The sequence below is a fragment of the Dasypus novemcinctus genome, chromosome X (assembly GCF_030445035.2).
Source record: "Dasypus novemcinctus isolate mDasNov1 chromosome X, mDasNov1.1.hap2, whole genome shotgun sequence".
In the NCBI taxonomy this organism is placed as follows: Eukaryota; Metazoa; Chordata; class Mammalia; order Cingulata; family Dasypodidae; genus Dasypus; species Dasypus novemcinctus.
This window is the reverse complement of record NC_080704.1, coordinates 16,002,631-16,023,229: the sequence shown is the minus strand read 5'-3', so window position 1 is coordinate 16,023,229 and position 20,599 is coordinate 16,002,631.

Below are 20,599 nucleotides of genomic sequence, written 5' to 3'. Positions count from 1 at the left end.
ATCAAACACTTATGGATATTTGGTATCCAAATATTTTCTCCCATTGAGTGGGTTGCCTTTTTGCCTTCTTGGCAAAGTCCTTTGAAGCACGAAAGTGTTTAAAGTGTGAGGAGATCCCATTTATCCATTTTTCTTTCATTGCTCATGCTTTTGGGGTAAGGTTTAAGAAATCCCCACCTACCACCAGGTCTTGAAGATGTTTCCATACATTTTCTTCTAGGAATTTTATGGTTCTCACTTTCATATTTAGGTCTTTGACCCATTTTGAGTTACTTTTTATATAATGTGTGAAGTAGGGGTGCTCTTTCCTTCTTTCGGCTATGGATATCCAGTTCTTTCAGCACCATTTGTTGAATGGACTGTTCTGCCCAAGCTGTGTAGGTTTGACAGCCTAGTGAAAAATCACTTGTCTATACATGTAAGGGTCTGTTTCTAAACCATCAATTTGGTTCCACTGGTCTATGTGTTGGTCTTTACACCAATAATATGCTGCTTTTACCACTATAGCTAGGTAATATAATTTAAAGTCTGGAGATGACAGATCACTTTTCCTTTAAAGATGTTTCTGGCCATTCAGGACCCCTTACCCTTCCAAATAAATTTGATAATTGTGTTTTCAATTTTTTTAAAAAAAGTGCTGGTGGAATTTTTATCAGGATTGCATTGAATCTATATATCAATTTGAGTAGAATTGATGTCTTTATGATATTTAGTCTTCCAGTTCATGAGCATGGAATGTTCTTCCAGTGATTTAGGCCTATTTTGATTTCTTTTAACACTGAGTTGCATTTTTCTAAATGCAAGTGCTTTACATCATTGGTTAAGTTTATTGCTGACTCTTTGAGTTTTATCTGTCATATTTTATTTTCACCACTCCTTTGACACTTTTAGTTACTTTGATATAATCTTCATTTCTAGACTCATTTCCAGTCGTCTCTCTCCTGTTTTTTCTTTTCAGGCTCTAGCATGCCTTTTAGTATTCCCTGAAAATCTTGTCTCTTGCTAAGAAATTCTCCAAGTTTCTGTTTATCTGTGAATATTCTAATTTTGCCCTCATTTTTGAAAGACAGTCTTGCTGGATATAAGATTCTTTGCTGGAAGTTTTTCTCTTTTAGTATCTTAAATATATCAGACCACTGTCTTCTTCCCTTCATGGTTTCTCATGAGAAATCAGCACTTAATCTTATTGGATATCCCTTATATGTTATGCATTGCTTTTCTCTTGCTGGTCTCAGAATTCTCTCTTTGTATTTGGCATTTGAGATTCTGATTTTATGTGTCTCAGAGATGGTCTGTTTGGATTTTTTCAGATGGGAGTACACTGCGCTTCTTCAACATGGATATCTATGACCTTTAATCGGGTTGGGAAGTTTTCTACCATTATTCCTTCTGCTCCTTTTCGCTTCTCTTCTCCTTCTGGGACACCCATGACATGTATGTTTGTATATCTCTTGCTGTTTAGTTCCCTGAGAACTTGTTCAATTTTTTCCATTCTTCATCCATTCTTTTGTATACTCACCTTCAAAGGCCATGTCTTCAAGTTCACCAGTCCTTTCTTCTGCCTCATCAAATCTGCTGTTACATGATCCCAATGTATTTTTAATTTAATTTATTGCGCCTTTCCTCCCCATAAGGTCTGCTATTTTTCTATGTATGCTTTCAAATTCTTCTTTTTGCTCATCCAGTGTCTTCTTAATATCCTTATTCTCTTTAGCAATCTCATTGAATTTTTATGGAGATTTGCTTGAACATCTATGATTAGTTGTCTCTACTCTTTTATATCATCTGGAGGCTTGTTCCTTTAACTGGGCCATAACTTCCTGTTTTTTGGTGTGGATTTTAATTTTTTGTTGGTATCTTAGCATCTGGTTTACTAGATATATTTATTCTGGGTGCAATTCCTCATTTTAGTTTAGGGCACTCTTGCCCTTTCTCCCTTGCTGGTTGTGTAGTAGGAGACAAGGATGTACTTGGTGCTGTAAGCGGCTGGTGTCTCAAGGTGCCAGCATTGCCCCAAGAACTGGTGAAGCTTCTCCCACCTTTCTCCTTTGCCAGGGGTAGGGACAGAGCCACAACTGTGTGTAATAATCCAAGTTGTGCAGGCTGAAACTGTAGTTGCTCAGAGAGACTGATGAAGTTTCACGCCTCTTCCTCCCGTACCTAAAGCATGGATGGAGCACAGGTGTGGGCAGCAATCTATGCAATGTGGGTCCAATATGCCTGCAGTTGCCCCAGTAGATGTCTGACTATTCAGTCTGTACCAGCTGAATGTACCTGAAGCTACCCGGAGAGGGTAGTCTAGGTCCCACCAGCTTCCTCCCTGCCAGAGGTGGGGCTGAAGCCTTGGGTAGGCTGCAGGCCAATCTGGGTGGAAAGAACACCCACACTGTCTTTTTTTTTTTTTTTTTTGATAAGCAAAAGTTTTAAACTTTGATGGAACCCAATTTATTCATTTGTTTTTCTGTGTTTAGTGTTTTCCATGTACTGTCTGAGAAATCTTTGCTTATCCTAATGTCATAAAGATATTTTGTGTTTTCTTCTAGAAGCTGTACATCTTTTACTATTATGTTTGGATTTTTTAATCTATCTTGAATTAATGTATGCATATAATATGGAGTAATAGTTGAATTTCATTTCTTTCTATATGGATGACCAGGTGTTTCAGCAACATTTGTTGAAAATACTATCCTTTCCCCTTTAATGTTCCTAGCACCTTTGTCTACAAGCAGTAGGGCCATAATGTGTGAATCTGTTTGTGGACTCTCTATTCCTATCTTTTGATTTATTTGTCTATTTTTATGTCAGTACCACACTGTCTAGATTACTGTAGCTTTAAACTAATTCTTAATATCAGGGAGTAGGACTCCCCTAACTCTGTTATTCTTTTTAAATATTACATTCCAATCTAGGTCTTTTGCATTTCCATATATATTTCACAGTTAGCTTGGCAATTTTTACATAGGAGACTGCTTGGGTTTTGATTGGGATAGTGTTGAATGTATAGATAAATTTGGGAAGAATTAAAACTTTAACAATATTGAGTCTCCTAATCCATGAAATATATATTGTTATTATTTTTGCTTTAAAGAATCAATGAGTTTTAAAATAAATTAGCAAGTGATTTTTAAAATTCTTTTATATTGATTCACATATTTATTATTTCTAGCACTCTGTTATTTTAGATAGATTGGAGTTTCCATCTATAGTTTGTTTCCTTCAACTTAAAGAATTCCTATACTGACAGTGTCCTATGATGAATTCTCTTAACTTTCATTTAGATGAAAATGTCTTAATTTTTCCTTCTTTTCTGAAGGGTAATACCTCTAGATACTGAATTTTCAGTTGACAATTTTGTTTTTGTGACACTTCATAATGTCATTACCTTGTCTTCTGGCTTTTATTGTTTCTGACAAGATCTCATTCATCAATTTTATTATTGTTCCCACGTGTGTAATGTGTCTTTTTCCTCTGGCTGATTTTTAAATTTCTTCTTCATCCTTGGTTCTCAGAAACTTGGTACAATTTCCTGGCTCTGATTTTAATTGTGTTTATCTTGCTTGAGGTTTTTTGATCTCCTTGGCTCTGTAATTTAATATTTTTCAAGAAGTTTGAACATTGCAGCACAATTATTTCTACAAATATTCTTTCTGCCTCAGTTGTTTCCTCTCTTCTCTTTTTTTAATTAAAAATAATTTGTTGTACCACCACCAAGATGGCAGTGGAGTAAGGAGCTCCTGGAGTCAGCTCCTGCTACAGGGCAGTTAGTAAACACCCAGAACTATCTGGAGCTAGCTGAAGTACCTGACTGGGGGCTCCAGGAGACCAGAAGAGCATCCTGCAACATCTTTAAAGGAATGGAAGGAGGAGACTGTCCATCTGCAGAGAAGATTCATAAATGGAGCTTGCCACGCCACAGAGGCTAGTGCCCATCCTCCCCTGGAGGCACAAACTGCCACAGGAGCTGTTCAGCAGCTGGAATTGGAAACTCCACTTCCCAGAGATGGGGGAGGAAGAGACAGTTGGGCACCAACTTCAGCTAATGGTGAGTAAATTCAGCAGGTTAAAGTATAATCCTAAGAACAGCTAAAGTTTGAGCCTGTCCAAGTCAAAAAGAGGCTAGTAGCCGCCATCTTAACTCTACGCCTGGCACAAGGGGAAGCAGGGCAGAATGAAAATCACAGTGCTGGTAGGGACAAGCTTCTTTCCATCCAGGTCAGAATGCAACTCTAGCCTAGGCACCAGCCCCACCTCCAGCAAGGAGGAAGCTGGGGAACCTACACCAGCCTCTCCAGGAAATTACTGGCCAAGATGCGGAGACCAGTGATTATCCTACTCCGGCAGCATGAGCCAACCCAGGAGCTATTCTGTGGCTGGAATAGGAAGCTCCATTTCCTAAAAACAGGGGAGGAAGAGATGGTTGGTCACCAATTTCAGCTACTGATTAGTGAATTCAGCTTGCTAAAGTCTAACCCTAAGAATAGCTAAAGTTTGAACCTGTCCAGGTCAGAAAGAGGCCAGTGGCCACCATTTTGACTGCACCCCCAGCCTGAGGGGAAGCCAGACTGACTGAAAATCACAGTGATGGTGGAACCAATTTCTTTCACCCAGACTAGCCTGCAGCCCTAGGCTAGGCTTCAGCTCCCCTTCTAGCAGGGAAAAGACTGTTAGGCCCTGCACCAGCCTATCAGGTAACTGCAGGTACCTTTGGCTGACACAGACTTAATAATTGGAAGTCTACCAGGGCAACTGTGGTCATCCTGGACCTGTACTGCATAGATTGTTGCCCACACCTATAGCTCCATCCCCACCCCAGGCAGGGAAGAAAGGGGTGTGGAGCTTCATCTGGACAACTACACTCTAGGCCTCCACGACTTGGATTATTCCACACAGCTGTGACTCTGTCCCTACTCCTGGCAAAGGAAAAAGTTGGGAGAAGCTTCATTGGTCCCTGGGGTAATGAGGGCAGCTTCAGCCTCCACAACTTATAGCACCAACCACATCTTTGGCTCCTACTGCACAACTAGCAAAGGAGAAAGGGCAGGAAGCCCGAAACTAAAGAGAAAATCTATATACCCAGAATAAATACTCTAGTAAGCCAGATGCCAAGACACAAACAAAAAATTATAATCCACACCAAGAAGCAGGAAGATATGGCCCAGGTAAAGGAGCAAGATAAGCCTCCAAATTACATAAAGAAGTTGAGACAAGTAATCATAGATGTTCAAAAATCTCCTTAATAAATTAAATGAGATGGCTAAAGAGATTAAGGATATTAAGAAGACATTGGATGAGCACAAAGAAAAAATTGAAAGCATACACAGAAAATTAGCAGATCTTATGGGAATGAAAGGCACAATAAATGAAATTTTTAAAAATTGGAATAATATAATACCAGATTTGAGAAGGCAGAAGAAAGGATTGGTAAACTTGAAGAAATGGCCTCTAAAAGTAAACATATGAAAGAACAGATGAAGAATGGAAAAAATTGAACAAGGTCCCTGGGAATTTAGAACAGCAAAAGATGTGCAAATATACATGTCATGGGTGTCCCAGAAGGAGAAGAGAAGGGAAAAGGGGCAGAAAGGATATTTGCAGAAATAATGGTAGGAAATTTCCCAACCCTATTGAAGGACATAGATATCCATGTCGAAGAAGCGCAATGTACTCCCATCTGAAAAAATCCAAACAGACCATCTCTGAGACACATAAAATCAGAATGTCAAATGCCAAATACAAAGGGAGAATTCTGAAAACAGCAAGAGAAAAGCAATGCATAACATATAAGGGATATCCAATAAGATTAAGTGCTGATTTCTCATGAGAAACCATGGAGGAAAGAAGACAGTGGTCTGATATATTTAAGATACTAAAAGAGAAAAACTTCCAGCAAAGAATCTTATATCCAGCAAGACTGTCTTTCAAAAATGAGGGCAAAATTAGAATATTCACAGATAAACAGAAACTTGGAGAATTTCTTAGCAAGAGACAAGATTTTCAGGGAATACTAAAAGGCATGCTAGAGCCTGAAAAGAAAAAACAGGAGAGAGACGACTGGAAATGAGTCTAGAAATGAAGATTATATCAATCAAAGTAACTAAAAGTGTCAAAGGAGTGGTGAAAATAAAATATGACAGATAAAACTCAAAGAGTCAGCAATAAACTTAACCAATGATGTAAAGCACTTGCATTTAGAAAAATGCAACTCAGTGTTAAAAGAAATCAAAATAGGCCTAAATCACTGGAAGAACATTCCATGCTCATGAACTGGAAGACTAAATATCATAAAGACATCAATTCTACTCAAATTGATATACAGATTCAATGCAATCCCGATAACCACCTGCACTTTTTTTAAAAATTGAGAACACGATTATCAAATTTATTTGGAAGGGTAAGGGGTCCTGAATAGCCAGAAACATCATAAAAAGGAAAAGTAAACTCTGATCTCCAGACTTTAAATCATACTACCTAGCTATAGTGGTAAAAACAGCATGTTACTGGCATAAAGACAGACACATAGTCCAGTGGAACCAAATTGATGGTTCAGAAACAGATGCTTACATGTATGGACAAGTAATTTTTGACTAGCCTGTCAAACCCACACAGCTTGGACAGAACAGTCCATTCAGCAAATGGTGCTGAAAGCACTGGATAACCATAGCCAAAAGAAGGAAAGAGGATGCCTGTCTCACACCTTATCCAAAAATTAACTCAAAATGGATCAAAAACCTAAAAATAAAAGTAAGAATCATAAAGCTTCTAGGAGGAATTGTAGGAAAGTATCTTCAAGGCCTCATGGTAGGTGGTAAATCCTTAAAGGAGAAAAGAGGAGGACTGAGATGGACTACTGATGTTTAATGTATGTAGAAGGTTTAATTAGCTTTCATGTAAAAGTGTGGAAATGTATAGAGTGGATGGTAACACATAGTGAGTAACAGCTAGTTTAAAAACGGGGACATGGCTGAAAATGGTAGTCTAGGTATGTAAATGCCAAATGCCAGAATGCTAGAGAATAATTTAGGGACTGAATAGCACAGTAAATAAAGAGGTGGATGAGAATTGTGGTTGGTGGAACAGATGCAAGAGTGTCCTTTGTTAGCTAGAGCCAATTAACATCACTATTGCAGGGTGGTGGGAATGTGGAGAAGTATGGGTAAAATACAGCTGGAGTGACCTATGGATTGTGGTTAGCAGTAATAACATAATATTCTTGCATCTGTGCCAAAGATGTACTATGTGGGTAATGGGGCAGTATGGAAAATGTGAGCCAAATGTACACTATGGACATGGTAACAATTGGATGACATTATCTTATCTGTAACAAATTTTCCACCACAGTGAGGTGTGTTGATAGAGGGGTGTTGTTTGGGAATTCTGCACATGTGCATGATTGTCTTGTATGTTTACATATTCTGTCATAAAAAAACATATTTAAAAAATAATAATATGGTGGGGAAAATACACCAAATGTAAGTTAAGGACTATAATTAGCAGTAAGATTTTTGACAATATTCTTTCATAATCTGTAGCAAACATCTCACGACAATGCAAGGTGTTGGAGGGTTGATGTATGGGTTCCCTCTATGATGTTATGCATGTTTGCTTTGTAAGTTCACATCTTTTACTATACACTTACTTTTCATGTATGTTCATGTATAAATGATAGAAAGATAATAATAGTGTGGGTTGGGGGAAAAATACTTTAGTTAGTAGTAATATTTTGACAATGCTCTTCAATCATTAGTTAAAAATGTTTAACACCAATGCAAGGTATTGGTGGTAGGGTGAGGTACAAGAGTCCTGTGTGATAATAAATATGTTTGTTTTGTAAGTTCACAACTATTACTATACACTTATTATTTATGTATGTTTATGAGTTATATACTTCAATAAATTAAAATAATTAAAAAAATAAGTAAATAAAATTTGAATTAAAAATAAGTATTGTTATAATTCTTGATATTGTTGCACAGGTGTATTATTGCATACCTATTTGACAGCTACTTTATTTTTTATCTTGCTTTTCTCTTGGTGCTTCAGATTTAAAATGTATTGGTTCTTTCTTACGCAGTGTCTAATCTTTGGTTAAACCCATCCAGTAAATTTTTAATTTAAGATATTGTACATTTCAATTTTAGAATTCCTGTTTAACTTCCTTTTTATACTTTAATTTTCTCTGTTGAGATTCCCCACATGTTCTCTCACTGTGTCCATTTTTTCCCTTAATATTTATATCACTAATAGCTATTTCATAATCCTTTCCCACTAATTCCAATATCTGTGTCATCTCTGGCTTTTTCTCCTAATCATGTTTCTGCTTATTTATACATACTGTAATTCTTTAAATGCATATTGGGCATCATGTGTGCTATGCTTTTGGAATTCTAGATTTGATTTTCTTCCTATAAAGCGTGTTGGATTTTACTTTGACTGGCAGTTCCTGGTGAATTGGCTTGAACCTATTGAGGCTTGCTATAATGTAGATATGCTCAAAGTGCTATGACAGAGCATTTAGAATTGTGCTGTCAAATCTGGTATCTATTAGCTATATGTGCTATTAAATACTTGAAATGTGGCTAATCCAAATCAAGATGTGCTTTTAAGTGTAAAATCCACATAGGACTTTGAGAATGGAAAACTCACCAAAAAAAAGAATGCGAAATAGCTCAAATATAAATTTTTTTAAAGATTTATTTTATTTATCTCTCCCCTTCCCCCCACCCCCCAGTTGTCTGTTCTCTGTGTCTATTTGGTGCGTGTTCTTCTTTGTCCGCTTCTGTTATTGTCAGCATCACAGGAATCTATGTTTCTTTTTGTTGCATCATCTTGTTGTGTCAGCTCTCCGTGTGTGCAGCACCATTCCTAGGCAGGCTACACTTTCTTTCGCGCTGGGTGACTCTCCTTGCGGGGTGCACTCCTTGCGTGGGGGACACCCCTGCATGGCACGGCACTCCTTGCGCGCATCAGCACTGCACATGGGCCAGCTCCACACGGGTCAAGGAGGCCCGAGGTTTGAACTGCGGACCTCCCATGTGGTAGACGGACACCCTAACCACTGGGCCAAGTCTGCTTCCCTCAAACATAAATTTTTTTTTAATTTTTTTTTATTGACTTTGTAATAATATTACATTAAAAATATATATGTGAGGTCCCATTCAACTCCACCCCCCCACCCCACCTCTCCCACCCCCCCCCAGCAACACTCGTTCCCATCATCATGACACATCCATTGGATTTGGTAAGTACATCTTTGGGCACCTCTGCACCTCATAGTCAATCATCCACATCATGGCCCATACTCTCCTCCATTCCATCCAGTGGGCCCTGTGAGGATTTACAATGTCCGGTGATTGCCTCTGAAGCACCATCCAGGGCAGCTCCATGTCCCAAAGACGCCTCCACCTCTCATCTCTTCCTGCCTTTCCCCATACCCATCAGCCACCATGTCCACTTTTCCCACTCCAATGCCACCTCTTCTATGTGGACATTGGATTGGTTGTGTCCATTGCACCTCTATGTCAAGAGGAGGCTCAGATTCCACCTGGATACTGGATGCAATCCTCCCACTTTCAGTTGTAATCACTCTAGGCTCCATGGTGTGGTGGTTGTCCTTCTTCAACTCCATCTTAGCTGAGTGTGGTAAGTCCAATAAATCAGATTCAAACATAAATTTTTATAGTGAGTACATGTTGCAGTGAAACATACCTTAGATATATAACATACCTTAGATATATAAGGTAAAATCCCTTTCAAGCATTGTATGTCTGGTAAAGAAGATAGGCACACAAACAACTGTTATAATGCAAAGTAGGAAGGGCGGTATTAGAGGTATGCATATGGGGAAAATGTGGGTCATATTTCATATATCATGTAACACTTGAACTGTATCTGAACACTGAATGGTTCCCCCATGAAGGAGAGAGGAAGAGCGTTCCAGATATTTAAATGGGAAAGGCAGGAGTAAAGACAAGGCAGTGTTCTTGAAGCAGCAAGTAGCTATTTCCTTTTCCTTTTTTTTTTTTTGTGAGGCTACTAGAATACTTAATATTCCATATGTGTTTTTTTTGTGAGGCTACTAGAATACTTAATATTCCATATTTTTATCACACAACACTGGTCGAGAGGAATGAATGGAAACATCACTATTGAACACTTCCCAAAAGAAATAACACTTGAAGTGAGCCTTAATGTTCAGTAGTTGACTAATGGAGAGTCTTAAGCATTACCAACGACCAAAATTTGCCATTCAAAACATGACTCTGTGGAAGCGGCTGTGGCTCAATCAGTTGGGCCCCTGTCCCGGGACCTCCTTGTGAAGGCATGCTTGCCTGCACGCCGTGGAAAGCCACCAGCCTGCAAGCATCCTGGAGTGCCATCCGGCCAGCAAGCGCCACAGAGAGCCGACTCAGCAAGGTGACACAACAAAAAAGGGAGACAAGTAAAAAGAAAACAAAAACACAGAAGAGTGCACAGCGAATGGACACAGACTGCAGACAGCAAGCAAGCCGCAAGGGGCGGGGGATAAAAAAATATTTTAAAAAAATGATTCCACCTTTGTCATGTGACTTTGGGCACATTCCTTAACCTCCATAAGTAATGGAGCAATGGTAATCCCTTTATCACTTCCTTATAGCACATTTTATATAGTATATAGTACTCCCACTGGCAGCTCCCAAAATGTTAGAAAGCTGACATGAATGGATGGCATTCATTTTATAAATCCATTTGCATTATGTTGCTAATGACGCCTGTTAAGGTTATTTTGCATAGTTGTGCCTTTAAGAATTTTGGGACACTGAAGAGTTGCTCCTGGGACTCGACTTTGCAGGATGTCCCTGAACCCAAATGGGAAAAGAATTAAGTACTGTGTACAGGTTCCTTCCATAGTTTATTTTAAATATTCAAGCAATATGTATTCACCATCAAATAATATCATAGTACCTCACATTTACTGAGTGCTTGTAGTGTCAGATTCAGTTCTAAGTGCTTCTCATGGATTGTCTCATTTAATGCTCACTGTTACCCAGTGAGATAGGAACACTTAGTCCATTTTATAGAGAGGATTACAAAGATTTAGTTACTTACCCAAGTGCACACACTTAGAAACTGGCAGAGCCTGCTTTAGACTTCATGTCTGCCTGACACTGAATTCGGTGTCCTCAACTCCACGAGGATGCTGTCTCCGTACCTGGTCTATACTCTCTACCAGGAAGCAGGAAGAAAGCAGAAGGTCACTGCCCATCAAGAAAGAGCAGCTCCAATTAGGGCCACCTGCGATTTTACAGCCACCTCTCATCCTGAAAGCAACTCATGCAATGCACATTTCACAAGAGCAGAAGGCTCAGCGAGAATCTTTCTGTGGAGATACTGAGGTTGCCAGAAATGGTCCTGGAGGTACTCAAGAGCAGCCAACAGAAGCAATTGGATGCAGCCATTTGGAAAGCTGCCACCACCAGAAGAATATATTCCTGGAAGCTGCTGTGACCAGAGCTGCAGGGAACCATGATTTATAGGGATGGCTGCTGGGGCCACTGCTAATAGAGGGTCAGGCAGGGGAGACATTGTGGCCAAAGGGTTCCTGCCCTCTCTACCATCACAAGAGGAAACACTCTTGACAATGAGGCAGCAAACTGACTTCATTGATCTTTCAGTAGTCTGCTTCCTGAAGATGTAAAATAAAATTTCCTACATCTTATTCTGGTTGGTCCCCAGAAGTTTGGAGTAGGGCTTCTTAGACCAACGAGATATGGAAAGGGAGAAAGGAGAGAGAATATGATGTCAGCGAGGAAGAGAGAGCTGAACCAGGAAGCAAGTTTCTGATGGAGGGTAGGCCTTCAGAGGAAAACATAGGGTTACATATATATGGCATGTATGGAAATAATCTGTAATTTGAGGTTTCCATGGTACCAAATGTTCATTTGTAGATGGTTCAAAAACATTTGAGGCACCTTGGAAATTATAGTCTTGAACAGAAGTTCAGCACATTTCAGAATGTGTGTTCCTAGGCTGTCCAGAAGAGGACATGAGCACCTACCTGAACCTATGGGCCAGACTGCCTGGGTGGGATCCTGGCACTGTCACCTGGGAGCAAGGTGACCACTGACAATTACTCCTCACTTCTCTGAGAGCAAAAAGAGTGTTGGTTATGTTCTCTTTTGGATCGCCAATGCTTACAATATGCCTGGCACATAGTTAAGCACTCAATAAAAGCCTGTTGAACTGAATCGGATTGAATAGCCTCATCAGAATCATTCTCGTCAAATATTTATTAAGCATCTTTATAGTGTGCATCTGATATTGGAATATTCACAGTGAAAAAGTATTCCAGCAGACTTTCCCCAGAATATATAAAGAACTTTTACCACTCAACAGTAAGACAAACAACCTAACTAAACATGGGGAAATGATTTGAATAGACAGTTTACCAAAAAAGATACACAAATGGATACACTGAGCACATGTAAAGATGCTCAATATCATTAGTTCGTTGGGGAAATGCAAATTCAAACTGCAGTGGGATACCACTTCACACCCACTAGAATGGTTAAAATGCTATAATCAAAAAGACAGATAACAATTTGGAGAAAAGGGTATCTTCATACATTGCTGAGAGAAATGTAAAATGGTAGAGCTATTTTGAAAAGCAGTTTGGTGGTTTTTTAGAAAGTTAATCATAAAGGGACCACACGACCCTGCAATTTTCCTATGTGTCAACTCAAGACAAGTGAAAACATAAGTACACACCAAGACTTGCATACTGTGAGGGGCTTGATATGAACCTAATTTTTTGGTTAAATAAACTGATATTTGGCTAAGTTCGGTAATTTTTCCAAGGGCATAGAGTTTAATCAAGGACAGAGCTAATATTTTAAACCAGACTCATGTGATTCCAAAGACTATGTCTTTGCCCTCACTGTGCCATACTGTTCACCAGAAATGTACAGATAAAAGGGCATTTTTGTTAGTAAAAATAAAATATATCAAAGCTGATAGTGCCATGGACAAGAGATGAAATGCTGTAGAGATTTGTTTGTTTGTTTTTTCCATAAAGTTCTGTGGACTGTTCTGGACAGTCTCAGTAATCTCTCTATACTTCCATTTCCTCATCTGAAAATGGTGATATTAATAGCACCTAATTCATAGAGTTAAATTAATTAATGAGGTAGGTAATACAAGACTAAGTGCCTAGCAAAGTGCCCTACTCATTGAAATGTTCAATGCATGCCATCCATCATTCCAAATGTGGTTATAGTAATAATTATTTTTAATTATTTCTCTTTGGAAGTTGAGGAAAGGAAAGCAGATGCTGGCTAATATGTGGGGAGTCTCCTCAAGAATACATTGCATATGCTTTAGAAATTATGGAGAAGTCATAATGGCTGCTTTGATCATTTCACATCGGATATGGGAAAACTGCCAGTGTGCTGAGTGTGCTTGGATTGGGAATGCACTATTTTGAATAAATGAATTTGAGATTATCTCTTACTTGTCAACATGATGTGGCCACAAAAATGATTTACTTCCCAGTAGTGCTAAAAAAGCATCTTCTTAGGCAAGATACAGCAGTTAAGCAACAGTAATTACAGCCTTGGGTGTCTCAGGTGGGTTTTACAGAAAGTGAACCAGTGCAAGATAAGCTCTCAATTCTGATGTAATAGACCCTGTTGAGACCTTGCCCAGCTCTGGCAGATGGGACGAGGCAGGGCTGGGTTAGAGGAAGGACAATATTATATGAGAGCTCAGTCCTGTGAGAGGCTGGACCACTGTGTGTGTAACCTGTTCGTACAATGGTGCTTTGTGCACCTGAGGCTGGGTCCCCCATAGGCCTACAAAAGGGGTATCATCATCCTGCCCATCACCAGCCACATCTATCCAGAAGGAGAATGAGTGGACTAGAATCAGGGAGGGGGTAGGGAAGTGGTTGGCTCCATTTCTTATTTTTCCTTGATAAACCCAATTAACAGGCTCCTTTCCATGCTTTTCCAGCCCTGCTGTTGAATACCCAGGTTAACCTGCCTGTGGGTCACACTAAGGGTGAAGAGCTGGATAGTCCCTATTTCACTGGCTGGCTCAGGGATCATTGGCCTGACCAAAAGGTGAAACTAAAGACAGTGCTTGAGGAGCTTTTGACACAGCCTTTCTCAAGGAGGAGCCATAGCAGAATTACCTGTGGAGCTTTATCCACCTACATACCCCAGCCTGCCTTTCTCATTATTTACAGCAAATTTTGCAGTCCTATCTGGTGACACACAACTGTCATGATCCTCAGGGCCTTTTGTTTACATTTTCTTCTTTTTAAGAAAACAATAGTATGAGATCTGTGCTCCGAGTCTTCCCCACCATGGCAGATGGAAGATAGGACAGAACTTCTCAAGATTAGCCACAGTGTGCCAAGACCTCCAGGCTTAAGGTGGCATAGCCCTCACAAGCTTTGCCTATTCTCCTTCTCTGCAGGGGCTCAATGCCTGGTGGGAAACTTGAGAAGCTATCTCTGTTAGCCCAGTGTAGTGAGGGGTAACACTGATAGAACTGTGGAAGGCGCTACCTTAGAGATGAGTATCTCTGCAAGACTGTTTGGGAAGCTATTGCAGAGGTCCCAGCCATCGGTGTTGAGAATCCAGAGCATCCCAGCAGCACTGGAAACAGGAGGCAGAGGAGAGCCAGAGGAGGGCCCCCTGGGAAGGACTAGGAGCAGAGTTGTGAATGAATCTCTGGATTCCTCACCTGCAAGCACCCAATCAGTGGCTAAAGACTAGTGTATAGAATCGACATAGTTCTTTGTAAGTAATAAAGCTGTGAATGAGTTAGGACAGGGGTCAGTATATTTTGGGAAGGGCCAGTGAGTAAATGTTTTAGGCTTTGTGGACCATTTGGTCTCTATCACAGCTCAGCTTTGCCACTGAATCACAAAAACAGCCATAAAGACTGAGTAGTATTCCATTGTACGTATATACCACATTTTGTTTATCCATTGATGGGGGAATGCATGGGTGGGAGTGAGTTCTCCAGGGCATGCATATAGGGTATGTAAATATGTTCAGATATACAGTTGGGTATTGTCGTAGTAGGTAGAGTTACACGCAACAACTAAGGGAGTGCTGAGTTCCCATCTTGGGGAGCTCTGTCACATTCCCTAGTGGAACAGCAACAATCCCCCAAGTGCAAGGGCAAAGACCAGTGAAGAAGAATGGTCCAATTATGGGCCTTTGATACTGATGGCTATGCTTATGAGCCTGTGTGTTTGAAATTTCAGCTGGGCCTAGAGCTGCAGGGTGCCTAAGAGTTACCTCCTGAAAGCCTCCATGTTGCACAAATGTAACAACTCTCTAAGCAAAACTCAGCGTGTAAATGCATTACCTTCCCCTCAGTGTGGGACATGACTCCCAGGGATGAGCCTCCCTGGCACCGAGGGATTACTACCAATCACCAGCTGGTGATGCAACTAGAAAAAGACTTTGAATAAAAGGGGAAAATGGTAAAGACAAATGAGTTTATGTGGCTACGAGACTTCAAAATGAGTCAGGAGGTCATCAGAGGGGTGGCACTTATGCACATCTCAGCAGGATCTCAGAGACAACCAAAGTAGATACAACCCCAGGTAGTGTTGCTCCTGAGGGCTACGGAGACACCCAGATCCTACAGTCATGGCAAATAGCCCAAGAGTTCAGTGCCTTGCCAGTGGGCCCTACTTTGGAATTTGTGTTCCTGAGTGTGATGGAGTTGGATTCAGATATGACCTCTCTACACATGCCTCTTCTGTCACTCTTACTGAACCTGTGATTGGTGCTAGGGTTGGTGTATGCTCAGGAGACTTGAATCTCTGGACTGTTCTTGTGCCAGCTGGGCCCTGAGCCTCAGTAGAGTTGCAACACCTATTCTCACAATTCATTGGACTTCCTCAGGTCAGCTAACAGGGAGGTAAGGATGGTCAACCACCACATCAGGGAACTGAGAGAGTCTACAACTTCAAGCAGGAGAATTGCATCCATCAGCCATATGGGATCTAAGCCCCTTCTTGATTTAGAGGTGGAGTGGACATCACCATCTCAGGGTCTACAGGATGGAGGAATAAAATATGGATTAGAGTGGGCTTACTGGTATTCTACTATAGAACTATTGTGACTCTAGCAGTGGAAGAAATTGTATCACCGATGTGGATATAGTGACCACGGTAGTTGCTGAGGGCAGGGAGAGGGAAGAAGAAGTGTGATATGGGGGCATTTTCGGGACTTGGAATTCTCCTGAATGATATTGCAGGGATAGATACAGGACCTTATATATCCTGCCATAACCCACTGAATGGACTGGGGAAGAGTGTAAACTACAATGAAAACTATAATCCATGCAGTGTAGCAGTGCTCCAAAATGTATTCATCAAATGCGATGAATGTGCCACACTGATGAAAAGAGGTTGTTGATGTGGGAGAGGTGGGGGGCGGGAATATTTGAAAACTTCTTATTTTTTTAATGTAATACTTTGTGTGATCTATGTATCTTTTTAAAAAAAACAATTAAAAATTTTATTTGCAAAAAAACAAACAACCAAAGGCTATACATAAATGAATGGGCCACCTGGCTGTGTCCCAATGAAGCTTTATTTACCAAAACAGGTGGCAGACTGGAGTTTGCCCACCTCTTGAGAAAAATATTGAATGTATAAAATATACTTGTATACTGAATGAATAAAATTAGTTTTGTCTTTTGGAAATTTGGTATTTATGTTGAAAGTGAACCTGTCAGGATCAGGGTTTCTGCCTGGCATGTAGTCAAAGGATATATCCTACAGCAGACAGAACAGATGGGCTGGTGGCCAAAGAGTTAATTTTCCTCCAAAGTCATAAGAACTCTGGGAAAGCAGTTTTAAAATATATTTTCTGTGAATCAATATCATTTCTAAAGGAAGCAACTTTAACAGAAATATGTGCTGTGCAGGTAGAATTACCCAAGAAGAACAATTGATAGAATTAAAAATATACGTATATGTAATTTGAAATCTTTAAGGTAGAAATTGCCCCCAGCAGGACTGCAAGGAAGCAATGGTATTCTGGGCCAAAAGCCCCAAGCCAGTTGTGCTTCAGTGAGGAGCTTGAGGCCTCCCTTTGAAAAGCTCAAGTGCCATCATTGGTCCCCATTGTTGGTCCTTCTCTAGTTGAATGGCAAGGTGCCCCAGTGCATCTCCCCAACACCTTCACACATGTGCTTTAAAAATGAAAGACAACAGCTCCTTCTAACACATTAGATCAAAGATGCTGGACAGACTCAGAGAACCTAGGACAACAATAAGACTATCTGTCAACTTCTGTGCTTGCTACTGCCCCAGCCAGTGTTGGTGGCTACAGGTGTCTATGGGACTGGCTCCACTCTTTCGGCTCCCAGTAATAACAACACCAAGAGCCAGCATGGATTGGGAGCTTAATATCCACTGGCCGTTCTAAGTGCTTTATGTATATTAACTCCTCAAATCATCCTCATAATCCTAGGAAACCAGCTACTAGTATGACATCAGCATCTCATTTTGCAGATGGGAAACATGAGAACAGATAGGTGAAGTCATTTGAAGGAGATCACAGAGCTGGAAAGTGACAGGACTGGGCAGTGGCCCTGGCCAGATGGCGCTGGCATTCCAGCATGTTAATGCTGCTCTATACTCCCTTGCCAAAGCACTTTCGTATCTAAGACATCATCCCAACTACACACCTCAACCCCACCTCCACCCACTTCTGCTCTCCTTAGTGGCAAACAAATTTTTCTCCTAGGCAGCTTCTTTTTTACATATATATATATATACATATATATATTTATGCATATATGTGTGTGTGTGTGTGTATATATATATATATATATATATATATATATATATATATATATATAGCGAGTATGTTTAAAACAATGTATTTGGATGCCAGTCATATCATAGCAATTAAAAATATGAAGTTGACCACACTTTTCTTTTGGTGATGCTTAGTTTGACCCTACCAGACCAAGATCTCTTTAGGGAACAGGGTCATTTGACAAAGTCAACAACCACATATTGAGAGTCTACTTGGGCTTCACTTTTGGGCTTACACTGATCCCATTGCCAGGCACTGTGTCAGACACTCTGTAGGGAAGGCTAATGAAAGAGGCAAACACAGTCTCTGCAAAGCACTGCCATCCCAACCGTGGTATTTCACAATCCTCACTACACCTTACAGTCATTTGGGGAGCTCCAAAAAAAACCATACCAGTGTCTGTGCCCCACCCCAGACCATTTGAATCAGAATCTCTGGGAGTGAGGCTGGGACAGTGGTATTTTTTGTTTTTTTTTGTTTTTGTTTTTGTTTTTTGAGCTCTCCAGGTGATTCTAATGAGCAGACTAGGCTTGCCTATGGCTGAGGAGAGACACATGTAAATGAGTAATCAGAAGAGCCCCCTGTGGTTAGGGCAAGAGTAGAGGGCTATAAATAGCAGGAAGACAGAGCCACTTTCTCTGACAAGGGACCCTGCAGAGGCCTTCACAGAGGAGACACTGACCTGGTCTAATTGGATGAGCAAATGTTCACAGGGTAGGAAACGGGGGAGGCCTTGGGTATTCCAGGCAGGTTGAAGAGCAAGTGAAAAGGCACAGTGCTGGGGCAAAGGAAGGTGCATTTTCAAAAGGAAATATGGCTCCCCGTGGCTAAATGGTGGGTGCGTGTCGGAAGGGCAAAGGCCAGATCATTAATGGCCTTGGGTGCCATGCTAGTGTCATGCTTTCAACCTGTGGGAGAGGGTCCTGGCCATCCTAGCCTATGTATGAACCAATACGCTTTTCCCCTTTGGTCATCTAAGAGAGGACCTGATACTGTTCCATAGGGATGTTGCTATAGAGCTAAAGCCAGAGAAAGTGCAAAGGTATAGAAACCAAATATCTTTTTTGTTACATAATTAATATATGGAGCACATACTTGCCATCCCTAAAGAACTCTAGCAAGAGCCCTGATCAGGCAAGAACCATCTTCTCAGGAGGTCTTTTAGCTCATGTTACTCTCCAAAAGAAAGCAGAAGGAATTTCTTTATCTGGTTTAAAATCTCCCACCTTCTAATGATCACGCCAGGAGTCTCCTATTTGTGGAACATGGAAAGTGTCTAAATGTAGGTTTTTTTAATCAAGGACAGAAGATGGACAAAGTCATCAGTTTGGGGTTCCACTTATTCCCAATTCCCCAAGTGCTTAAATAAATCTTTCCATGGGGGATGTGGGCCTTGCAAAATTCTAATTCTTAAGAGTTTTGTAGTACCATTCTTTTATGCACTCATTAGTGACAAGAAACTCTACTAAGGATGGCCATTCACTTTTTCGACTCTGGACAAGTCATTTAAGGTCTTTCCATCTCAACTGTAAAATGAGAGATTAGGCCTCAGTCCCTCCTGTTCTGAGATTCTGTGACTTCTATGGGTTCTAAATTTTTTCCAGCCCTAAAGTTTGGTGATCAAGATCGCCTCTGATGTTAACTCACCATGAGTTCTCTGACAGCCCATGAAAGCCATTTTACACCTTGATGCCGCCCAGAGAAATCAACTTAAAATGTTGGTCTTTGACAAAACGTGGGCCTAGTACTTAAAAATTCTGTCAGGTTGCATGCAGTTTGATGGAGCTGCTTAAGAAATCTGTCAACAGCATCCTTGGTTAAATTGTTGAGCAAGCAAACTGATCCTGTACTAATGTAGCTGAATATTTTCTGACAGCTTGCAATAGCTTCTTTAGCTCTTTATGTTCTGTCAGCTACTGGAGATAGCTGCTTAAAGAGTGGTAAGTCTTTGTGCATTAAGGAATGTCAAATATGTTTCAGCCACATTTAAAGGGCATTCTATGCAAGACTGTCCTAGGTCTATGTTGGAATGGCCAGAGAAGTTCTGCCATGCCATGTTCCAAAGAAAACTATTCTGATGTTTCTTCCTAGAGTGGGTTAAGAGCCATGGCTTAGGATATATAAAAGTAAAAGAAATTGTTCAGTACCAGCATTGAGTGCCCTGGTCTACTCCAGTGACAGAGTCTCATATCCCTGCCTCCTCCCGTCCTGAGAACCACCCTGACTCCTTACATTAACACTTTAGAAGTGAAGCCCTGAAGACTACATGAGATAGCCATTGGTCGTGTTTTACCCACACTCTGTAAGTGTGCGTTGTGTGTTCAAGAAAAAAAAAAATGTCCATGGGGTGGCAGAAGCACACAACAAGCTTTTTTAAAGTGGTGCCTATTCAGGTTCACCTGGGAGGGGCAGTGTCTTTCAGTAGAAGACTTTCCAGAGGCTGCAGCTCGAGAGACCACCCAGAAGGAGAAGCAGGGCAAGGGAACTCCAGAGGGGAGAGGAGAATCTGAAAAAGGGCTGATATGTCTAGGTGATACTACTGGCCAGCACAGCAGGGAGTCTCTGGATCAGAGAGCTCAAAGTGCAGAAGTGGCTTGGGGTCTTTATAGCCCCATGGTTTGTCTTATCTATGGCTCGCAGATGTTGGTGCAGTTTTGGGGGTATGCAAAACAGGCAGGATCTAAATGGCTAAAAAATATGCTTATTTGGATTATTTTTAAAGCAACTGGATATGTAAGAGTTTGAATTTGGCACCAGTGGGCTTTGGG